The sequence below is a fragment of the Oncorhynchus keta genome, chromosome 18 (genome assembly GCF_023373465.1).
Source record: "Oncorhynchus keta strain PuntledgeMale-10-30-2019 chromosome 18, Oket_V2, whole genome shotgun sequence".
NCBI lineage: Eukaryota > Metazoa > Chordata > Actinopteri > Salmoniformes > Salmonidae > Oncorhynchus > Oncorhynchus keta.
The window spans coordinates 2,078,094-2,102,614 of NC_068438.1; the positions used below are offsets into that span (position 1 = coordinate 2,078,094).

Sequence of the window (24,521 nt, forward strand, 5' to 3'; positions counted from 1 at the left end):
AGATATCCCTCTAGTGGTGTGGGGGTGGGGGTGGTGTGGGGGCTGTGCTTTGACAAAGTGAGTGGGGTTATATCCTGCCTGGTTGGCCTTGTCCGGGGGTATAGTCGGACGAGGCCACAGTGTCTCCCGACCCCTCCTATCTCAGCCTCCAGTATTTTTCTGCAAAAGTTTGTGTCGGCGGGTTGGGGTCAGTCTGTTATATCTGGAGTATCTCTCCTGTCCTGTGTGAATTTAAGTATGCTCCCTCTAATTCTCTCTCTGGCCTGATGACTCCTTGCTGTCCCCAGTCCACCCGGACATGCTGCTGCTCCAGTTTCAACTGTTCTGCCTGCGGCTATGGAACCCTACCCTATTCACCGGACATGCTACCTTGTACCAGACCTGCTGTTTTCGACTCTGAAAATGGCAGACCCTGGCCATGACTCCACTCTCCAAGAAAAAAAAACACATTTCCAATTCACACATGCACATTAACACACACACAAAAGCACCCACCTAATTGTATTATACACCATTGATGACAATTCTATATACACAGACGTTTAAGTGTCTTTTTGTCAAGCAAAACTTTTGTGGAAGGTACTAAGCTCCGTACAGACCCCTGCCCCCGCGCACTTAACATCGTTAAGACACAGAGTTTCCTTAAGCATATTTGGCGGGGAAAACTTAAGCGAGCTGTAGCCTATTGGCTGTTTGTGTTTGAGTCTTTTATTAAAGAATGTGAAACAATGTGTCTATTTCCTGCTTTTAATTAAATCATGTAGCTGTTCTTTAGGCAATGGCCTAAAATAAGTGTGTTCATATGGGCAAAATATTATATTTTGTAGCATAGGCTACCTAATTTATGAAAATAAACATTTCATGCGAAAGTATTCGGATCTGGTAAAAGGCAGACATTTGGTCGTTTCAATTTAAGAGATACTCTGTCACATGACGATAGAAATGGAAACATCTGTCACATGACGATAGAAATGGAAACATTGATTTTGGAGACACAAAGTAACAATAACCTCCATGATTAAAGGGATCGGAGTCCATCTGTTACTGGGCTCTTATCATTATTTACATCATTCAAATTCACCAACTAATTTTGTTTATAGGTCCACTAGGCTACTCATTTGTTGTCATTAAATGTCCTGAATAACAGAAAGTTGTCTACAATGAGTCAAACGGGTTGTTTCCGGTTCCAATGGTATGCCTTGAAACGTGTATATCTTTCTCGTGGCTTTCTTTTGCCCAAATTGACATAAATGACATACATTCAAAAAAATTGTCAACATACAGTACCAGTCAAAAGTTTGGACATACCTACTCATTTCAGGGTTTTTCTTTATTTTGACTATTTTCTACATTGTAGAATAATAGTGAAGATGTCAAAACTATGAAATAACATATGGAATCATGTAGTAACCAAAAAAGTGTCAAATAAATCAAAACATATATTTTTCCTTGATGACAGCTTTGCAAACTCTTTGCATTCTCGCAACCACCTGGAATGCTTTTCCAACAGTCTTGAAGGCATTCCCACATATGCTGAGCAATTGCTGGCTGCTTTTCCTTCACTCTGCGGTCCAACTCCTAAACCATCTCAATTGGATTGAGGTAGGGTGATTGTGGAGACCAGGTCATCTGATGCAGCACTCCATCACTATCCTTGGTCAAATAGGACTTACACAGCCTGTAGTTTTGTTGGATCATTGTCCTGTTGAAAAACAAAATGATAGTCCCACGAAGTGCAAACCAGAAGGGATGGCGTATCGATGCAGAATGCTGTGGTAGCCATGCTGGTTAAGTGTGCCTTGAATTCTAAATAAATCACTGACAGTGTCAGCAGCAAAGCACCCCCACAACTCTTCCTCCATGCTTCACGGTGGGAACCACACATGCAGAGATTGGAACCAAAAATCGTGTGACGGTTGGAACCAAAATTCTCAAATTTGGACCAAAGGACAGATTTCCACCGGTCTAATATCCATTGCTCGTGTTTCTTGGCCCAATCAAGTCTCTTCTTATTATTTGTGTCCTTTAGTAGTGGTTTCTTTGCAGCAATTCGACCATGAAGGCCTGATTCATGCAGTCTCCCCTGAACAGTTGATGTTGAGATGTCTCTGTTATATATTTGGGCTGCAATTTCAGAGGCTAACTCAAATTAACTTATCCTCTGCAGCAGATGTAACTCTGGGTCTTCCTTTCCTGTGGCGGTCCTCATGAGAGTTCTTAAAATGTTTCAGATTGACTGACCTTCATGTCTTAAAAGTAATGATGGACTGTTGTTTCTCTTTGCTTATTTGAGCTGTTCTTGCCATAATATGGACTTGGTCTTTTACCAAATAGGGCTATCTTCTGTATACCAGCTTGTCACAACAAAACTGATTGGCTCAAACGGATTAAGGAAAGAAATTCCACAAATGAACTTTTAACAAGGCACACCTTTTAAAATGCATTTCACGTGACTACCTCATGAAGCTGGTTGAGAGAATGCCAAGAGTGTGCAAAGCTGTCATCAAGGCAAAGGGTGGCTCCTTGTCAGAATCCCAATACGTTTTAATTTGTTTAACACGTTACTACATGATTCCATGAGTGTTATTTCATAGTGTTGATGTGTTCACTCTTGTTCTACAATGTAGAAAATATTGAGAACAACCCTGTGTCCAAACTTGTGACTGGTACTGTACATAAAGTATAACATCACATTAAGGTGTAGGCTGTTCACCATATCACAGGTTTATTTGGCTCCAGAGAAGTAGCTCATTGTTCCCTTGTTGGCATAGATGCTAGCCTAGCTTCTAACTTACGTTAGCGAGCTAGCCACGTTTCCTTAGCAGCTTGCACACAGCCCACAGCACTTGCGGGTAGGACCACGAACTGTCCCGGGAGTGTGACTGCTTGAATCCCTTCTGTTTGTTGCTGTTTGCATCTGCCCTGAGACTTGCCCTGTCTGGAATTGCAAGGAGTAACAGCGTAGACTACATTGCTACCGTGACAAAGGCCAAAGCCGGTGGGAGTACTGTTGAGGACAGTGGTGTCTCTATCTGTCACGACTATCACCAAAGGTTGCTCCCCTTCCCATTCGGGTGGCGCTCGGCGGTCGTCGCCACCGGTCTACTAGCTGCTACCGATCCCTTTTCCCCTTTTCGTTTGGTCTAATTGGTTTCACCTGTTCCTTGTTTTGAGTTTTGGGTTGGGGTTATTTAAGTTCAGTTAGCCTGCCTGTGTTTGTGCGGGCTTGTTTGCGGTTTTTGGTACAGGAGTGTTCTGTCATTTATTTCCCCTGTACAGCGTATGTACCGGTGTTGTACATTTTGGAGTGTTTGACGCCTGTGTTCGTCGTTACCCTCTTTGGTTCGCTGTGATTGTTCCAGAATAAATGGTGTTTCCGAATCCTCTGCTCTCTGCACCTGACTCCACACACATCACTCTTCGAAGCCTGACACTATCACTGGTGAAGAATCTTTTAAACAAACAAAAAGAGTTCTACAAGCTGCTATTACAACAACAAGAAAATAGGGTTGTGTCCAAATACTTGTGGAGTCAACTAATAAAAGAATAGACGGTCTGACCAGAGGGGTCCAGCACCTGAACAGTTTGCAGTTCTCTCAGGTTGAGCTCAATGAGTTTAAACCGGAGAACAGCAACATGACAGAAATCTGAGAGAGGACCACAGTTCTGTATGTGAACCCATGATAACGACAGAGAGATCAGATTATCTCAAGGGACAATGAAGGAGGAGGAACATTGTTGAAGACGGAATTGCAGAATCTCCTCTGGAAATCTGGAGTCTGAGGACAAAATTAGGGAAATGATAACTGAGAAACTGAAGATGGACCAAAGGAAGATTGAGATGGAGCACGTCCTCAGGACTCGAAAACCCACCACCGGCCCAGGTGATAGTGGTCAAGGACAATGTAGCTGTTCTGGAAAGAGACAAGAACTAGAGAGGAACGTACTTCTTCCTGAAGGACTATCTTGAATCTGTGCGCCAGAAGATAAAATAATTTATCCCAGCCATGAAAGCTGCCAGAGCGTGTGGGGACATTGCTTACAACTGATTTGACAGGCTCATTGTCAAAGCCTGGAAGGGATGAGAGAGCCAAGCATGTGGGCTCGTAGCTTCAACCTCACAGCACACACAAACTTATAAACACCAACTGATTGATGGACTGCTGGATAATGTATACATTTTCCCCTCTTGCTTTGTTTGTTATTTTCCATATTAGCTAAAATAGCCTATATTAATATATGTAGCCTTAGCAAGTTATTGATTTCATGAACCTTATTCATCAGATAACATTCATGCTCTATATTAGCAATTTATGAGAAATTCTTAGATATTTCATTTTGTTGATACAACAGTAGAAATACAAGGATATAACATCTACAGAAGATACAGAAATGCATATGGGGAGCTGTTGCGGTTTATATTCAGAGCCATATCCATCTAACGCTTCGAGAAGATCTCATGTCAAATGTAATTGAAGTGTTGTGGTTGCAGGATCTCCTGCCTCATCTAAAACCTATGATTGTGGGATGTTGATATAGACCTCCAAGTGCTAACAGTCAGTATCTAGATCATGTGTGTGAAATGCTTGATCATGTATGTGATGTAAATAGAGAGGTTACTTTCTTGGAGACCTGAATATTGACTGGTTTTCATCAAGCTGTCTGCCCAATAGGAAGGTTCTCACAGTAAGCAGTGCCTGTAATCTGCTTCAAGTTATTAATCAACCTACCAGGGTGTTTACAAACACTACAGGAACAATTTGAATGAAATTATCACATTTTTATTAAGAATGAAGAACTTTGTTCTAAAGCTGTGTTCGTACCCATTGGATGCAGTGATCACAGGGGCTATATCCAGGAAAGCCAAGGATCCAAAAACTGGGCCTAAAATAAAGTATAAGAGATCATACACATTTTTTAGCTGTGACTCTTACAGTATGTGGATGTTAAAAATATTTATTGGTCTGATATGATTAATGAGGAGCATCCAGATGCTGCACTTGATGAGTTCATGAAATTGCTTCTTCCAATTATTGATAAACATGCACCTGTTAAGAAACGGCTTAATGGACTGATGAGGAATTGAAAAACTGTATGGTTGAAATAGATGAGGCAAAATGAGTTGCTAATAAGTCTGGCTGCACATCTTACTGGCTGATTTCCTGCAAATTGAGAAATTATGTGACTAAAATCAACCAAAAGAAGCAACTGTATAATGAAGCGAAGATCAATTATATAAAGAATGAGGGAAAAAACGTACTTCAGTACTTATTTAGAAATTATGGTCAAAAAGACATTAAACTCCATCTTTCATAATTTAATTGACTCAGATGGCTTATTAATCAAAAACATTTGACGTTGCCAATTATTTTAATGATTACTGATTGGCAACACAGGCAAGAAACGACAACAATGAACAGTGAGCCATCGTACTTATCCGTTAAAAAAACTAATGAAAGAAAAGTATTGTAAATTCGAATTTTGTAAAGTTGGTGTGGGAGAGGTAGAAAAAGTATTGTTATTGATCAATAATGACAAACCTGGCATTGACAACGTAGATGCTACAGAGGATAGTAGCCGACTCTATAGCCACTCCTATCTCTCATATCTTTAATCTGAGTCTAGAGGAACGTGTTTGTCCTCAGGCCTTCACTGGTTCTAACAGCTGACCTATCCACTTGCTGTCAGCTCTAAGCAAACTATTGGAAATAATTGTGTTTGACCAAATATAATGATATTTCTCTGTAAAGGAATTAACAAGAGAGAAGGGCACTCAGCATTTACTGCACTGACACAAATGACTGATATGGTCCTTCTGTAGCTCAGTTGGTAGAGCACGGCGCTTGTAACGCCAGGGTAGTGGGTTCGATTCCCGGGACCACCCATACGTAGAATGTATGCACACATGACTGTAAGTCGCTTTGGATAAAAGCGTCAGCTAAATGGCATATATTATTATTATTATTATAATTGGTTAAAATAAATCATATTCAGATTGTGGGAGCTGTACTGTTAGATTTCATCGCAGCCTTTGATATTTTTGACCATAATCTGTTGTTGAATAAAAACTTGTGTTATGCAGAGGTGAAAGTAGATTTAATTTCTTACCGGTACAGACACTCAAGCCTGTGCAAACAATTTTTTTTGACACTGGCAAACAGATTAATACAACTTTATCTGATCCATATAATATGCCTACAAAAAGGGGAAACACAAATACAATATGACGTCCATCTAACCTGGAGGAGGAAAAGATTGTCCAAAAACAAACAAAAGTGGAACTGATCCAAAGATAAAGACCATCACTATGCACACACTCCAGTGGATATGCCAGATGTTCTCCGCTGGTGCGAATAAGATTACATTGAGAATTTTAAAGACAAGAGTCTTTTCATTGTCTTCTCTTTACAGCAATTGGCCATTTGTCTTTCCAAACCGTTTTTTTCCGCAATTGTATTTGTTTATATTGCGAGATGCCTGGCTGGGTCTCTGCTTTTCACTGACAGTCGCAACGCACAATCATAATTTTGGTATTTGCAGTGTGCGCTATGCGATTTAAAACAATCAATAGGTAAAAAACAAAAAAGAAGCTAATGATCCGCTGTGATTTCTGTTGTAGTAGCCTATTTTGAATTATTGTATTTATGTATAGACAGGAGTAAATGAATGAGGACATATCATTTCGGTAATTGACTTCTATTTACTTTGGTGAAAACTTAACTGCCTTATGGACACACTGCCTATGCCTTTTAGTGTATCACTCATTATGTTTTATTTGATTGTCAAACAATCACTGCCAAAAAGGCGCTTTTGTAAAATACACTCGCACGTTCCTCCACTCACAAAATAATTCCAGAATCCAAACCCCAACAGTGAACCGGAATGGAACGAGATCTGTTACAAAATACCTGTGTATTGTAATGACATTCTACATACACTTGTAGCCTGAATTGATATCTACGGTTTTCCATGCGCGCTTCGGTCTCTGCCACTCTCAAACTGCAAAGTATTCACACAGCTTTACTTATTCTACATTTTGTTGTGTTACAGCCTGAACATAAAATTGATTACATTTCGATTGTGTTTCACTGATCTACACACAAATATAAAGTAAAAGTGGAATTTCATTTGAGTAACTATTTTTTTCTGAAATGTATTGCGTCAATAACTACCCAACCCCTTTGTTATGGCAAGCTTAAATAAATTCAGAGGGAAAAATGTGCTTAACAAATCACATAATAAGTTGCATGGTCATGGATTGTGTGTGTAATATTAGCGGTTAACATGATTTTTGAATAACTACCCAATTACATACATATAATTGTAAGGTCCCCCAATCGAGTAGTGAATTTCAACCACAGATTCAACCACAAAGACGAGGGAGGTTTTTCCAATGCCAAAGAAGGGCACCTATTAAAAAAGTATGTGGACACCTGCTCGTCGAACATCTCATTCCAAAATCATGGGCATTCATATGGAGTTGGTCCCTCCTTTGCTGCTATAACAGCCTCCACTCTTCTGGGAAGGCTTTCCACTAGATGTTGGAACACTGATGCGGGGACTTGCTTCCATTCAGCCACAGGATTGGGATTGATGTTGGCCGATTAGGCCTTGCTTGCAGTCGGTGTTCCAAGGGCTCTGTGCAGGCCAGTCAAGTCCTTCCACACCGATCTCGACAAACCATTTCAGTATGGACCTCACTTTGTGCATTTGGGCATTGCCAAGTTGAAACAGGAAAGGGCCTTCCCCAAACTGTTGCCATAAAGTTGGAAGCACAGAATCGTCTAGAATGTCATTGTACGCTGTAGAGTTAAGATATCTCTTCACTGGAACTAAGGGGCCTAGACCGAATCATGAAAAACAGGCCCAGGCAATTATTTCGCCTCCACCAAACTTTACCGTTTGCACTATGCATTGTGGCAGGTAGCGTTCCCCTGGCATCCGCCAAACCCAGATTTGTAGTCATACTGCCAGATGGTAAGGAGTGATTCATCACTCCAGAGAACGTGTTTCCACTGCTACAGCATCCAATGGCAGCGAGCTTTACACCACTCCAGCCGACGCTTGGCATTGCGCATGGTGATCTTAGGCTTGTGTGCGGCTGCCCGGCCATGGAAACCCATTTCAGGAAGCTCCCGACGAACAGTTCTTGTGCTGATATTGCTTCCTGAGGCAATTTGGAACTCGGTAGTTAGTGTTCCAACCTAGGACTGACGATTTTTACGCACTATGCGCTTCAGCACTCGGCGGTTCCGTTCTGTGAGCTTGTGTGGCCTACCACTTCGCAGCTAAACCGTTGCTGCTCCTAGACTTTCCCACTTCACAATAATGTGTGAATACTTACTTAAATGAGGTATTTCTGTATTTAATTTTCAATTAATTTGAAAAAAATGTCTAAAAACATGTTTTCACCTTGTCATTATGGGGAATAGTGTGTAGATGGGTGATACATTTCTTTCCAAATTCATTTAGAATTAAGGCTATAACATAATATGTGGAATAGCTCAAGGGGTATGAATACTTTCTGAAGGCACTGTATGTGTAACTGATAGATGCACACACGTTAATGCTTTTATATGTATGTAAATTGTATTTTGTTTGTAATGTGTTTTTCGTTATGTGTCGGACCCCTGTAAGACTAGCTGTCGCCATTGGCGTCATTGGGATACTAATAAACTAAAATAAAAATTGAAGGATGTACCTTGGGTGTTCGCACAATTGCCTCTCCTACACAATTGCACACAGTAGCCTAGACGCAGTGTCCCATCCAACACACAGAAACGTATGAAAGCATGAACTCATTACCTTGATGCTTTCTCTGTTCAATCTTCTAGAGACCTTGCTGTAAATCAAGCAGACAATAACAGAAACAACTGTAGGGACATTAGATCCAAAATGTCTTCACTGGTGCAACGAACAAGACATCAAAATATTTTGGACATTCAACCAAACACCGTTTTCCCGCACTTGGCTGTTTTTCCATTGCATGCTATAGGCGTATAACAGCTGTTTTCACTTGACTCTCTTTGAGAAAAATATGTCCTGGATCAGCTGATGTTTGACAATATCACTAGGCCTAACTAAACAGCTGGATACCAAATGCACACCCAATAAGTAGATCTATTAGCCTACGCTTAGCCTATTGAAGAACAACGCAAGTCAGGCGTTCAATCTTGCAGTCGCATACATCATTTTGGATTCCTGTACCCGTGAAAAAAATATGGTGTTGCCTAAAATATTAATTTGAACATTTAATGAAGCAGTGCTAGAGTTAATAGCGCTCCATCTCATACTTTTGTCCCGCTGATGGCCCATAAGGGGTCGATGGGTTTTGTATTCAGATAAGCTTTCAGAACATTCACAACTGGTGTCATGACTTCCGCCGAAGTCGGCTCCCCTCCTTGCTCGGGCGGCGTTCGACGTCACCGGCCTTCTAGCCATCGCCGCTCCATTTTTCATTGTTCCATTTGTTTTGTCTTGTTCCCCGCACACCTTGTTTACATTCCCTAATCAACTGCAAATACATATTCCTCTGTTCCCCCTATGTCTTTGTGTGGGATTGTTTTGTTAAGTGTTTTGTAATGACGAGCCTAGCTGTTTTTTCCCCCGGAGTATGTTTAATTGTTAAACATTTTTGCATGTATGTGACTTTGTTGTTTAATCCACAGATAAAACCATCAACCAAGTTTGTTTCTATTAATCTCTCCTTCAGGATTCTTCTTCGGACTTTAAATGGCGGTTGACAACTAACTTTAAGGTGCATTACCACCAACAACTGGACTGGAGTGTGGACCTCAGTTCATATTTCAAACACCCACCTGGGAATATGCTCCTAAAATCCAATGAGGAGATGGGAGAGGTGGGACTTGCAGCGCACCAAGCGTCATCAATAGAATCAAGTTCTATTTTAGAGCCTGGCTATGCAGATGTTCTTTGGCGCGTGCGAGCAGTGTGGGTGTAATGATTGAATAACATGTATTGATAAATTGATTTTTTTTGCGACCCGAGCAATGTGGTCAGCATGTAATACTCTCACAAACAGCAGTGCAATCAGAATCTATAATCTGTCATGTGTTGAAAATGAATGAATCTGCACAGCTCTTGCAAAAGACAATTGTGATATTTGAGTAGGCTAAGCCTATTCAAGAAAATATCATAGGCCTAGTGTTATTATATTGATCATTAGATTATGTATCTACTAATTATTACAAGGTTGAAGTAACATTTAATTATGTGCACATCTTTATCTTTATTTTATTAATGAATGTATTAGTAGATTCATGGAATTTAAAGAAATCTAGTTGTTTTCATCCAACCCTGTTTAATGTATTCTGTCTAAAAGAAAGATAAATGCAGTACATTTTCATTGATTTATTTTATACAATATTCTGCCCGTATGAACAAATGTATCCAAGGGCATAAGTTAACCAATATATATATATATATATATATATGAGAGCCTTCAGACAGGTTAAGCGATTTTCCACACGGAAGAGATACGAGAGCATTCACGAGTGCATGGAGCCACCAACGCACAAGCGTTGTCCCCCAGCCAGTCGCGTGCGAAAGAGTCGCCGGCAAAGGAGTTTGCTTCTGCTGCAGCCTTCCAGGTAAAATATAACGTGTTGCAGCAGTGCTTCGACAGACAGTGGTGAAACACTATAAAGCCAGTAATGAGTTCAAAACGCCCCGGAATACCAATGAGGTGAAAAGGCCATTGTCCTTCACTGTGTCCCCAGATGGAGTTCACAGTTGTCACAGATGAGCCCGAGCAGAGCAGGAGCCATAATCCCATCTGTGCCAGAGTCCCAGTCTCGCATGCAAGCACCGATCCCCCCCCCCACTATCATCAACCCCCCACTATCATCAACCCCCCCCCCCACACACACACACACACAAGCTGACAGTGGTCTCTCTCTCAGTCTCCCTTAGCAGCAGCACAGCCTCGAAAGCAGAAGAGAGATGGCAGATTATTGCTCTGCCACAGAGTGATTCAAAGTGAGGACGATGATTCATTGACTGGTTAGACAGGTGCTGCCACTAAATGGACAGAGTGTGAGTGTGGCCTCTCGTTTCTGTTGTTCGCCCCAAGACCCAATCCTGTGAGACTGCAGTGAGAGAAAAAAATAGGACAGGTGGGTAATACAGACAAGGTTTTTGGTAATTTATCAGGATCCCCATTAGCTGCTGCAAAAGCAATAGCTACTCTTCCTGGGGTCCACACAAAACATGACATAATACAGAACATTAATAGACAAGAACAGCTCAAGGACAGAACTAAAAAGGCACACACAGCCTCCATATCAATACATACACACAAACTATCTAGGTCAAACAGGGGAGAGGCGTTGTGCCGTGAGGTGTTGCTTTATCCCGTTTGTTTTTTTAAAACAGGTTTGCTGTTTATTCGAGCAATATGATATGGAACGGAGTTCCGTGCAATAATGGCTTTATGTAATACTGTACGCTTTCTTGAATTTGGGGACTGTGAAAAGACCCCTGGGGGCATGGTGGGGTAAGTGTATGTCAAAGCTGTGTGTTGTTGACTATGCAAACAATTTGGGATTTTCAACACATTGATGTTTGTTATAAAAAAGAAGAAGTGATGCAGTCAGTCTCTCTTCAACTCTTAACAAAGAGAGACTGTCATGCATAGTATTTATATCAGCCCTCTGACGACAATGAAGCGCAAGACGTGCTGCTCTGTTCTGGGCCAGCTGCAGCTTAACTAGGTCTTTCCTTGCCGCACTGGACCACACGACTGGACAAGAATCGAGATGAGACAAAACTAGAGCCTGCAGAACTTGCTTTTTGGAGTGTGGTGTCAAAAAAGCAGATTATCTCTATTACGGCCAGACCTCTCCCCATCTTTACAACCATTGAATCTATATGTTTTGACCATGACAGTTTACAATCTAAGGTAACACCAAGTAATTTAGTTTCCTCAACATGTTTAACAGCCACACCATTCAATCCCAGATTCAACTGAGGTCTAGAATTTAGGGAATGATTTGAACCAAATACAATGATCTTAGTTTTAGAGATGTTCAGGTATTAAACCCCCTAGATTCACACGGAGACATCATTTAGAATATTGAATAGCTCCCTGTGTTGTAGTGGCTGCAGCTCAATCTCCTATTTCCGCCGATAAAGTTAGCGGCATAAATATATGGCAAATAGAAATCCAATATGGATGGTGTTAAGAGATAGATGGGAGGGGCTGAATTGAGCTGAAGGGTGGGACTAATAACAAGATAACATGTAAAATATACCGTGTACGTAAAATGTAAATCGGTTCAGAACTTGTGAAATAGCACAGTAAAAAATATTTGTCAAATAGAACTGAACGGAGAGATGGAGGCACTAAAAACAAACAAAATATAACTATTGTAAAATATATTGTGTCTGTAAAATGTATATAGTATGTTTAAGCTGGAAGTAGAAGCCTAAGCGTTGTTATTTATTAGTTTACTCCAATTAGGCGGGAGTGGAAGGGTTTGTGTATGTGTATATTTCTACGTATGTAGGTATGTGTATATATGTATGTACACCACCGTTCAAAAGTTTGAGGTCACTAAGAAACGTCTTTGTTTTTTGTCCATTAGAATAACATCAAATTAATCAGAAATACAGTGTAGACATTGTTAATGTTGTAAATGACTATTGTAGCTGGAAACGGCAGATTTTTTATGGAATATCTACAAAGGCATACAGAGGTCCATTATCAGCAACCATCACTCCTGTGTTCCAACGGGCACGTTGTGTTAGCTAATCCAAGTTTAGCATTTTAAAAGGCTAATTGTTCATTAGAAAACCCCTTTGCAATTATGTTAGCACAGCTGAAAGACTACAGGGTCGGTTGTTTTGCTTTACAATATCCACAAGCTTTACGGCATTCGTCTGAACTCTGTCGCAGATTTCCTCATTTTGACTGTCCAGACTGAACCGTTGGCGCTACAAACTAATACGTTACCATATTGAAACTGGAGACTCTCACGAACACAAAAGGTGTCAGTTGTTCTGCTCTGCGACGCACACAAGCTTCAGGGAAGTTGTCTGAAGGTAACTCAGTACTGGGCTGAAATAAATTGCAACCAGGGCAAATGCACAATTGGCCCAGTGTCGTCCTGGTCTGGGTTTGGACGGTGTAGGCTGTCATTGGGTTCGATCCCCGGGACCACCCATACGTAGAATGTATGCACACATGACTGTAAGTCGCTTTGGATAAAAGCGTCTGCTAAATGGCATATATTATATTATTATTATTATATATTATTATTATTATATATTATTGTAAATAAGAATTTGTTCTTACCTAACTTGCCTAGTTAAATAAAGGTTTAAAAACACAATGTGCGATCTAAGGGCTTAGTTAACAGATAACCTTTGACCCATCACTCTGAGAATACTCTCCAGTCACTTGGAGAACTGAATAGTTATACTAATCTGTTATTGTAGAAAAACAATTAAGCGATCTGAATATTCCTCTGCTTGGCTTCAGTAAAAGTCTGGACGCCTGCAGGCGTTTAGCACAAAGTCGGCAGACAGAGTATTGCTGATTGAAGGCGATGTACAGTTGCTATCTGTATGGCATTGTTAAAGCAAAGAAACGACGGTCCATTCAGAGCCCATTCCAGGAGTGCATAACACTGGCGTCCCTCACAGTAAATGATTTGATGGACAGTGGCAGAGAGCGCTGAGGTCAAATCCAGCAGCATTTTCACCATTATCCCAGAGATGGATTATTCTCGGCTCAGAGCTGTAGTCGATCGGCTCCTTTTGCTTTTTTTCTCAGCGTCTGGAGCCCGTGTCTGCTGCCAGCCAGGGCTGGAGCATAGATAGCACTCCGTCTGTCTCTCTGACAGGAGGTTGTCAGCCATTTTGCAGGAACCTGTGGTGTTAGAAACACATTACACTGAGTCCACAACACTCAACCCATCTCGTAGGCTTAGATACATCTCTCAGTAAAACATTTCTTCCTTGACCGTCTCTCTCTCCGGCCTGGAGTGGTTATCCATCGAGCAGGGGAGTAGTGAGAGTGTCGGCCACTGCAGTGAAGATACAGAGATAAAGAGAAACAGAGAGAGACTGAGATGGAGGCTGACTAACTCTGACACCCATCGAATGTTAGCCTCAAAACATGGCTAGTAGCAAAATGGAGGACTGATTGACTGTAATCTGTTAATCTGCAGTGTCTGTCGACATGGGAAGATGTATCTGTATAGCCCTCAACCATGGCACAGACAGGGCTGGAGAGAGTGGTACACTATTTCCTACTCTGGGCCCATAGGGCTCTGGTCCAAAGTAGTGCACTAAAGGAATAGGGTGCCATTCTGGGATGCAGCCTATACATCGCATACATACTACACATCTATAATACATCTACTGCAATCTATATAAAAATTGGGGTTACAGGGGTGGAGAAAGATCAGGGGCATTACGTCGAGAAGAGGCCTGGAGAGAAAGTGGTTGTACATTTCAATATTATTGAAATTGGGGTTAATGGTGAGTCAGCTGACAGCCACGTCTTCCAGAGCCTGGTTAATAAGTGCATTCCAATCAAGGACACCTGCTGATGCTGAGACCTAGTGTTTATCCCAAATGGCACCTTATTCCCTATAGGGTGCACTACTTTTGACCAGGGCCCATAGGACTGTGGTCAAAAGTAGTGCACTATGTAGGTAATAAGGTGCCATTTGGGATGCAGACCCCACTTCCTTCCTTCAGATCTTTACCTGTGACTGGCCACAGGCCTATTCACATCACAGGAAGTTGGTGGCACCTTAATTGGGGAGGACAGGCTTGTGGTAACGGCTACAGTGAAATAAGTGGTAGGATATCAAATAAATCAAACCTTTCCATTGACTCCGTTCCGGCCATTAATACGAGCCGTCCTCCCCTCAGCAGCTTTCACTGATTCACATAAAGAAGGGGTGTATTTTTCATGCCCACCCATGTTCAATCTGAAAGCCACCACTCACCTATGCTAACTCACTACAAAATGGAGATTGCCTTGTTACAACAGGGTAGGGAGCTGAAGAACACCCCATTCTCTATTGATAAACAATTTCCTCATGAAAAAGTGGGGAGACGACGTGCCCTGTACCCCACTTTCAAAAGGCTCCGAGCAGAGAAGCAGAATTATTGACCACTAAAAAAAAAAATTTTTTTGTTTTTAAAAGTTCAAGAACTCGAAGACTACAACGTGGCTATGAATGGTAGCTAGCTCCTGCTGAAGCAGTACCCAATACACCTTTGCACCACATCACAATTATGGATACATTTATGTATATAAAATATGTATATATATATATATATACACACACAGTTGAAGTCAGAAGTTTACATACACCTTAACCAAATACATTTAAACTCAGTTTTCACAATTCCTGACATTTAAGCCGAGTAAAAACTCCCTGTCTTAGGTCAGTTAGGATCAACACTTAATTTTAAGAATGTGCAATTTCAGAATAATAGCAGGGAGACTGATTTATTTCAGCTTTTATTTCTTTCATCACATTCCCAATGGCTCAGAAGTTTACATACACTCAATTAGTATTTGGTAGCATTGCCTTTAAATTGTTTAACTTGGGTAAAATGTGTCGGGTAGCATTCCACAAGCTTCCCACAATGAGTTGGGTGAATGTTGGCAAATTCCACCTGACAGAGCTGGTGTAACTGAGTCAAGTTTGTAGGCCTCCTTGCCTACACACGCTTTTTCAGTTCTGCCCACAAATGTTCTATTGGAATTGAGATCATGGCTTTGTGATGGCCACTCCAATACCTTGACTTTGTTGTCCTTAAGCCATTTTGCCACAACTTTGGATGTATGCTTGAGCTGATTGTCCATTTGGAAGACCCATTTACGACCAAGCTTTAACTTCCTGACTGATGTCTTGAGATGTTGCTCTTTGGGCTAGGGGGCAGTATTTTGACATCTGGATGAAAAGTGTGCTCAAAGTAAACTGCCTGTTACTCAGGCCCAGAAGCTGGGATATGCATATAATTAGATGTGGATAAAAAACACTCTAAAGTTTCTAAAACTGTTAAAATGATGTCTGTGCGTATAACAGAACTGATATGGCAGGCAAAACCCTGAGGACAAACCATCCCCCCCCAAAAAACAATTCAGCCTACCACTGTATCCAATTGCTTTCATGTTTATTATGAGGCCAAAACCTCCCAGATTGCAGTTCCTAGGGCTTCCACTAGATGTCTTTAGAAAGAGTTTCAGGCTTGTTTTTGGAAAAATTAGCTAGAATTTGTCGTTTTTGTCGTTTTTCTAAGTGGCTCCCATTTTGCCTGTAGTGTTTTCATGCGCGTGGATGAGAGTGCGTTCTTTGTTGTTTATCTCCGGTAAAGACAATAACGATTCTCTGTCTTAAATTGTATATTTTATTTACATATTAGGGTAGCTTTGATTATAAACATTGTTTGACTTGTTTGGAGAAGTTTATTAGTAACGTTTGGGATTCATTTTGTATGCATTTTGGAGGAGGGAAACGGGTGGATTACTGACTGAAGCGCGCCAGCTAAACTGAGTTTTGGGGATATAAAGAAGGACATTATCGAACAAAAGATCTTCAAAAGGTAAGGTATTTATTATATCACTATTTCTGACTTTCGTTGCGCACCTGCCTTGTTGAAATATGTTTTTCATGCTTTTGTATGCGGGGCGCCATCCTCAGATAATCGTATAGTGGGCTTTCGCCGTAATGCCTTTTTGAAATCCGACACAGCGGCTGGATTAACAAGAAGTTAAGCTTTAATTTGATGTATAACTCTTTTATTTTCATGAATGTTAAATATTTATATTTGTGTAAAATGAATTTTTGCGCACTGCAATTTCACCGGATGTTGTTGAGGTGGGTGGCAAGGGGACTGCCTGCGCTAGAAAGGTTATGCTTGGGGTCATTGTCCATTTGGAAGACCCATTTGCAACCAAGTTTTAACTTCATGACTGATGTCTTGAGATGTTTGCCATGACATAATTTTCTGGAATCTTCCAAGCTGTTTAAAGGCACAGTCAATTTAGTGTATGTAAACTTCTGACCCACTGGAATTGTGATACAGTGAATTATAAGTGAAATCATCTGTAAACAACTGTTGGAAAAATGACTTGTGTCATGTACAAAGTAGATGTCCTAACCGACTTGCCAAAACCATAGTTTGTTAATTAACAAGACATTTGTGGACTGGTTGAAAAACGAGTTTTAATGACTCCAAAGTATATGTAAACTTCCAACTTCAACTGTATATATAAGTCAGAGGTTTACAAACACTTAGGTTGGAGTCATTAAAACATGTTTTCCCACAAATTTCTTGTTAACAAACTATAGTTTTGGCAAGCCGGTTAGGACATCTGCTTTATGCACAACACAAGTAATTTTTCCAATAATTGTTTACACACAGATTATTTCACTTATAATTCACTGTATCACAATTCCAGTGGGTCAGACGTTTACATACAATAAGTTGACTGTGCCTTTAAAAAGCTTTGAAAATTCCAGAAAATGACACCATGGCTTTAGTAGCTTCTGAAAGCCTAATTGACGTAATTTGAGTCAATTGGAGGCGTACCTGTGGATGTATTTCAAGGCTTACCTTCAAACTCAGTGCCTCTTTCCTTGACATCATGGGGAAATTAAAAGAAATCAGCCAAGACATCAGGAAAAAATTGTAGATCTCCACAAGTCTGGTTCATCCTTGGGAGCAATTTCCAAACGCCTGAAGGTACCACGTTCATCTGTACAAACAATAGTACGCAAGTATAAACACCATGGGGCCACGCAGCCATCTTACCGCTCAGGAAGGAGATGCGTTCTGTCTCCTAGAGGTGAACGTACTTTGGTGCAAAAAGTGTGAATCAATCCCAGAACAACAGTAAAGGACATTGTGAAGATGCTGGAGGAAACAGGTACAAAAGTATCTATAGCCACAGTAAAACGAGTCCTATATCGACATAACAAGGCCATTCAGCAAGGAAGAAGCCACTACGCTAAAACCAGCATAAAAAAGCCAGACTGTAAACTTCCGACTTCAACTGTGTGTGTAAAACAGCCGAGGTGATAGAGCAACGAACCTGGAATAAAAAAACTAAATGTGTATGGGTGGAGAGAGGGTTGGATTTACAGGATTACTCGCTCTGGATTGTCAGTACTGCATGTATTCTTTGCTATTGTGCCATGGCTGTGTCAGGGTCGATCGTGAGTTAAAATGATTTTCCCTTTATGGGTAGTGTGATGACGAAGACTTATTTTTACTTGCAGTCATTAGCGGCTGTTAGAATGCATGTTCCTTATTCCTTCTTGTTGGACTATAACAGGATATAAGAAGGACGACATGAAACACGTCTCTCTGCCGATAGGCAGCGTGCATGGAAATGGACAAAAGAACAGTTCTTGCGATGTTTATAGGTATTTTATCTCTTAATGTTTTCAAACAGTTGGATCCAATGAACTGACAAGACTGGGCTCACATGCTCATAGCCTTTGCTCGGACTTTCTTAATATAAGCATGAAACTATAATATTGTGCTCTTATTAATTATAATAATATTATTTATTAGTATTTTATTTTAGTGACTGTTCTCCATGCTATTTGGTTAGATCTCTTAGGTCTTAGTGACACCAGACCTAGATATGGGGGAGGTTTTAGTGGGTGGAATATTAAAGACAATTGGAGGTTTACACAGTTCCAGATACAGTATGCTTAACATGGCAAATATTATAGTACAGCTCTAAAGGGGAGGTTTTAGTGGGTGGAATATGAGAACAATTGGAGGTTTACACAGTTGCAGCTACAGTATGCTTAACAGGGCAAATATTATAGTACACCTATATGGACACTTAATCATCATGTCGCATTTTACAAATATAGATGAGGTTGGGTGGGAAAAGGACTGGGAGGGAGAAATGATTTTGTCATGGGCAAAGAAACTCAAAAGGAGTGATTATATTAATTAACAACAATTTTGATCTAATTGTGCAAAATGAAAACAGATCCTCAAGGAAGAAGGATCCTTTGAAATATGCTATTGGCCCAAAAAAGGATCTGGCTAATTAATCTATATGGGCCAAATAATGATGATCCACACTTCTAAAATATATATAATAATCTATTGAGCTCACAAGCAACGTATGAATTTATTATTATGGTGGGAGATGATAATGCGGTTTTAAGCACCTCAATGGATCGTGAAGGAAATCACCCTCAAGCACTGAAGGGGATCACAAAGATCATTGATACATTAGAACTAGTGGATATATTTAGATTGAAAAACCCTGCCCTAGTGAGATATACAGTTGGGCAAAAAAGTATTTAGTCAGCCACCAATTGTGCAAGTTCTCCAACTTAAAAAGATGAGAGAGGCCTGTAATTTTCATCATAGGTACACTTCAACTATGAAAGACAAAATGAGGGAAAAAAATCCAGAAAATCACATTGTCGGATTTTTTATTAATTTATTTGCAAATTATGGTGGAAAATAAGTATTTTACTATAGTAAAATAATAATTAAGTAATTAAGTACGATAGCACGTAGTGCACATAAAATAAGATGTTCATATGTTTCAAATAAAGATCTAAAGTTTAATGTGTTTCCATCACATTTTCAATTATACCGATAGTTTTGTCACAAAACTGTGCCTACTCTGGTCTTGGGAACTTGCGCTCTAGCCAACAACTCGCAGATACAGTGCAGGTAAACTAGTCTAGTTACATGATGAGATTATTATGGATAAGAGAGGATATTTTTATTTGTCAAATGGCAGTCCAACATCAATCATCATGTCACCAGAATAAGAGCCTTAATATTTTTTTTGGAAAGCAGCATCAAGCTCATCACCCTGTGAAGATCCTCATAACTTATTTGCCTTATAGCCTAATAAACTGCATGCTTTCCAAGTCGTAGCGGGAGGACCACACACCACATCATCGCACAACTTCAAGTTTATTTGATATAATGATTATTATGCTGAACAAAAATGAACCCATGTTTCATGACTTTAAATAAAAGATCCCAGAAATGTTGCATACGCACAAAAAGCTTATTGTTCTCAAATGTTGTGCACAAATTTGTTTACATTCCTGTTAGTGGGAATTGAACATGAACTCAGAGTGACATGAACTCAGATAGAGTTCAGTGTGTCAAATCGGAGGGCCTGTTCTCCGGACCTCTGGCAGTCTCTATGGGGGTATCACAGGGTTCAATTATCGGGCCGACTCTTTTCTCTGTATATATCAACGATGTCGCTCTTGCTGCGGGTGATTCCCTGATCCACCTCTACGCAGAGGACACCATTCTGTATACATCTGGTCCTTCTTTGGACACCTTGTTAACAAACCTCCAAACGAGCTTCAATGCCATATAACACTCCTTCCGTGGCCTCCAACTGCTCTTAAAAGCTAATAAAACTAAATGGATGCTTTTCAATCGATCGCTGCCCGCACCCGCCCGCCTGACTAGCATCAGTACTCTGGACGGTTCTGACTTAGAATATGTGGACAACTATACAGTGCCTTGCGAAAGTATTCGGCCCCCTTGAACTTTGCGACCGTTTGCCACATTTCAGGCTTCAAACATAAAGATATAAAACTGTATTTTTTTGTGAAGAATCAACAACAAGTGGGACACAATCATGAAGTGGAACGACATTTATTGGATATTCCAAACGTTTTTAACAAATCAAAAACTGAAAAATTGGGCGTGCAAAATTATTCAGCCCCTTTACTTTCAGTGCAGCAAACTCTCCAGAAGTTCAATGAGGATCTCTGAATGATCCAATGTTGACCTAAATGACTAATGATGATAAATACAATCCACCTGTGTGTAATCAAGTCTCCGTATAAATGCACTTGCACTGTGATAGTCTCAGAGGTCCGTTAAAAGCGCAGAGAGCATCATGAAGAACAAGGAACACACCAGGCAGGTCCGAGATACTGTTGTGAAGAAGTTTAAAGCCGGATTTGGATACAAAAAGATTTCCCAAGCTTTAAACATCCCAAGGAGCACTGTGCAAGCGATAATATTGAAATGGAAGGAGTATCAGACCACTGCAAATCTACCAAGACCTGGCCGTCCCTCTAAACTTTCAGCTCATACAAGGAGAAGACTGATCAGAGATGCAGCCAAGAGGCCCATGATCACTCTGGATGAACTGCAGAGATCTACAGCTGAGGTGGGACACTCTGTCCATAGGACAACAATCAGTCGTATATTGCACAAATCTGGCCTTTATGGAAGAGTGGCAAGAAGAAAGCCATTTCTTAAAGATATCCATAAAAAGTGTCGTTTAAAGCTTGCCACAAGCCACCTGGGAGACACACCAAACATGTGGAAGAAGGTGCTCTGGTCAGATGAAACCAAAATTGAACTTTTTGGCAACAATGCAAAACGTTATGTTTGGCGTAAAAGCAACACAGCTCATCACCCTGAACACATCATCCCCACCGTCAAACATGGTGGTGGCAGCATCATGGTTTGGGCCTGCTTTTCTTCAGCAGGGACAGGGAAGATGGTTAAAATTGATGGGAAGATGGATGGAGCCAAATACAGGACCATTCTGGAAGAAAACCTGATGGAGTCTGCAAAAGACCTGAGACTGGGACAGAGATTTGTCTTCCAACAAGACAATGATCCAAAACATAAAGCAAAATCTACAATGGAATGGTTCAAAAATAAACATATTTCGGTGTTAGAATGGCCAAGTCAAAGTCCAGACCTGAATCCAATCGAGAATCTGTGAAAAGAACTGAAAACTGCTGTTCACAAATGCTCTCCATCCAACCTCACTGAGCTCGAGCTGTTTTGCAAGGAGGAATGGGAAAAAATCTCAGTCTCTCGATGTGCAAAACCGATAGAGACATACCCCAAGCGACTTACAGCTGTAATCGCAGCAAAAGGTGGCGCTACAAAGTATTAACTTAAGGGGGCTGAATAATTTTGCACGCCCAATTTTTCAGTTTTTGATTTGTTAAAAAAGTTTGAAATATCCAGTAAATGTCGTTCCACTTCATGATTGTGTCCCACTTGTTGTTGATTCTTCACAAAAAAATACAGTTTTATATCTTTATGTTTGAAGCCTGAAACGTGGCAAAAGGTCGCAAAGTTCAAGGGGGCCGAATACTTTCGCAAGGCACTGTAAATACCCAGGTGTCTCCTTACAGACTCATATTAAACATCTCCAACCCAAAATTAAAATTAATTTCGCAAAAAAAGCCTCCTTCACTCATGCTGCCAAACTTACTCTCGTAAAACTGACTATCCTACCGATCCTCGACTTTGGCGATATAATTTACAGAATGGCCTCCAACACTCTACTCAGCAAGCTGGATGCAGTCTATCACAGTGCCATCTGTTTTGTCACCAAAGCCCCATATAGCACCCACCACTGCGACCTGTATGCTCTCGTCGGCTGGCCCTCGCTACATATTCATCGCCAGACCCACCGGCTCCAGGTCATCTATAAGTCTTTGCTAGCTAAAGCTCCGCCTTATCTCAGCTTATCTCAGCTTATCTCACCTTAACAACACCCACCCAAAGCACACGCTCCAGCAGGTATATTTCACTGGTCATCCCCAAAGCAAACACCTCCTTTGACACCTTTCTTTCCGGTTCTCTGCTGCCATTGACGAGAACAAATTGCAAAAATCGGTGAAGTTGGCGACATATCTCCCTCACTAACTTTAAGCATCAGCTGTCAGAGCAGCTGTACAGTACACAGCCCATCTGTAAATAGCCCATCCAATCAACCTACCTAATCCCCATATTGTTTTTATTTACTTTTCTTCTCTTTTGCACACCAATATTTCTACTTGCACATCATCATCTGCACATCTATCACTCCAGTGTTAATTTGCTCAATTTTAATTACTTCGCTACTATAGCCAATTTATTGCCTTACCTCCTTACGTCATTTGTACACACTGTATAGACTGTTTCTATTGTGTTATTGACTGTACGTTTGTTTATTTCATGTGTAACTCTCTGTTGTTGGTGTCGCACTGCTTTGCTTTATCTTGGCCAGGTCGCAGTTGTAAATGAGAACTTGTTCTCAACTGGCCTACCTGGTTAAATAAAGGTGAAATATATATTTTTTAATTCTCCCTATACCAAGATAATCAATCCACCTGACAGCATGTGGCATATCACGAAGCTGATTAAACAGCATGATCATTACACAGGTGCACCTTTTGCAGGGGACAATAAAAGACCACTTTTGTCACACAACACAATGCCAATGTTTTGAGGGAGTGTGCAACCGGCATGCTGACTGCAGGAATGTCCACCAGAGATGGTGGCAGAGAATTGAATGTTAATTTCTCCACCATAAACTGCCTCCAACGTCATTTTAGATAATTTTCAGTACCAGCCTCACAACCGCAAACCAAATGTATGGGGTCGTGTGGGGGCGAGAGGTTTACTGATGTCAACACTGTGAACAGAGTGCCCCATGGTGGCGATGGGGTTATGGTATGGGCAGGCAAAAGCTACGGACAACGAACACAATTGCCTTTTTTTAATGGCAATTTGAATGCACAGAGATACGTGACGAGATCCTGAGGCCCATTGTCGTGCCATTCATTCGCCGCTATATACCTTACGTTTCAGCATGATAATGCACGGCCCCATGTCACAAGGATCTGTAATTCGTGGAATTGTTGCATGTAGCACTTATATTATTTGTTCAGTATATACATTTTTGCGCATAAAGGTGTTTCCACCTTCATTTCTTCCATAATTAACTTTACAGACATAAAACGATCCCACCATGTCGAACAAACAAATTATCTGTTGGAATTTATCAAATTGTCCCGAAACTTCCTGTTTCCATCCCAGCTGTCGTGATTGTGTTTAATAAGGTAGGACTTTACTCACATAAAAATAATTTTTGTGGTTAGTGAAATGGATTCTCAAAGCAAACAAAGTTTGGAGTCAAATAAAGATCCTTTGAAGCTTAAACCAGTGGTGAAAGTCTGCTGGCTGTGACTGCAGCTCGAGCGCATTGACAAATGCAAACAAGAGACAACCCTCCACTCTAGTTTTTTACACCTTGTGATTTTTTCCCTCTGCCTGGCACCGTTTTAAACTGATAAAAGTTCAATAAAAAAAATATGATATAAAACTGTGAACGTAGATGGGGGAGGACAAAATGGCGAGGCGGAGAACGGGGGAGGCAGAAACTGCTGACAAAGGTAAACAAAGAGAATTTCGGGGACAGTGTGAAGCTAAGCAGCTCAGCCACAAGCGCTTCTGTCAGAGTTCCCCTCACACTGATAACAATTATAGTGACTGAACACCCTCATTATTTATTGAGAGGCGAGTACACAGGACTGATTGAAAACAAAAAAAGGAAAATAACAGCAAGAGCAACAGTAAAGGATCCACTATTTGAGGGCGAGAAAAATAAGAGATAAAAAGAGTATGGATTTGTAGTGATAGCGGTGATTTGACCAGGAGAACATTGATCAAGGGGTTGATAGAGAAGAGAACATCTTTGGGTTTGATTGAGGTTGCTTAAG

At 40.7% G+C, this 24,521-nt stretch overlaps 1 protein-coding gene across 5 annotated transcripts in view; it reads right to left on the reverse strand.

Moving 5' to 3' along the window:
• The window catches only part of LOC118397035 (beta-1,3-glucosyltransferase-like), a 149,831-nt gene that overhangs the window by 104,909 nt on the left and 20,401 nt on the right, over positions 1 to 24,521 (reverse strand). The gene's annotated exons all lie outside the window — the stretch shown is intronic.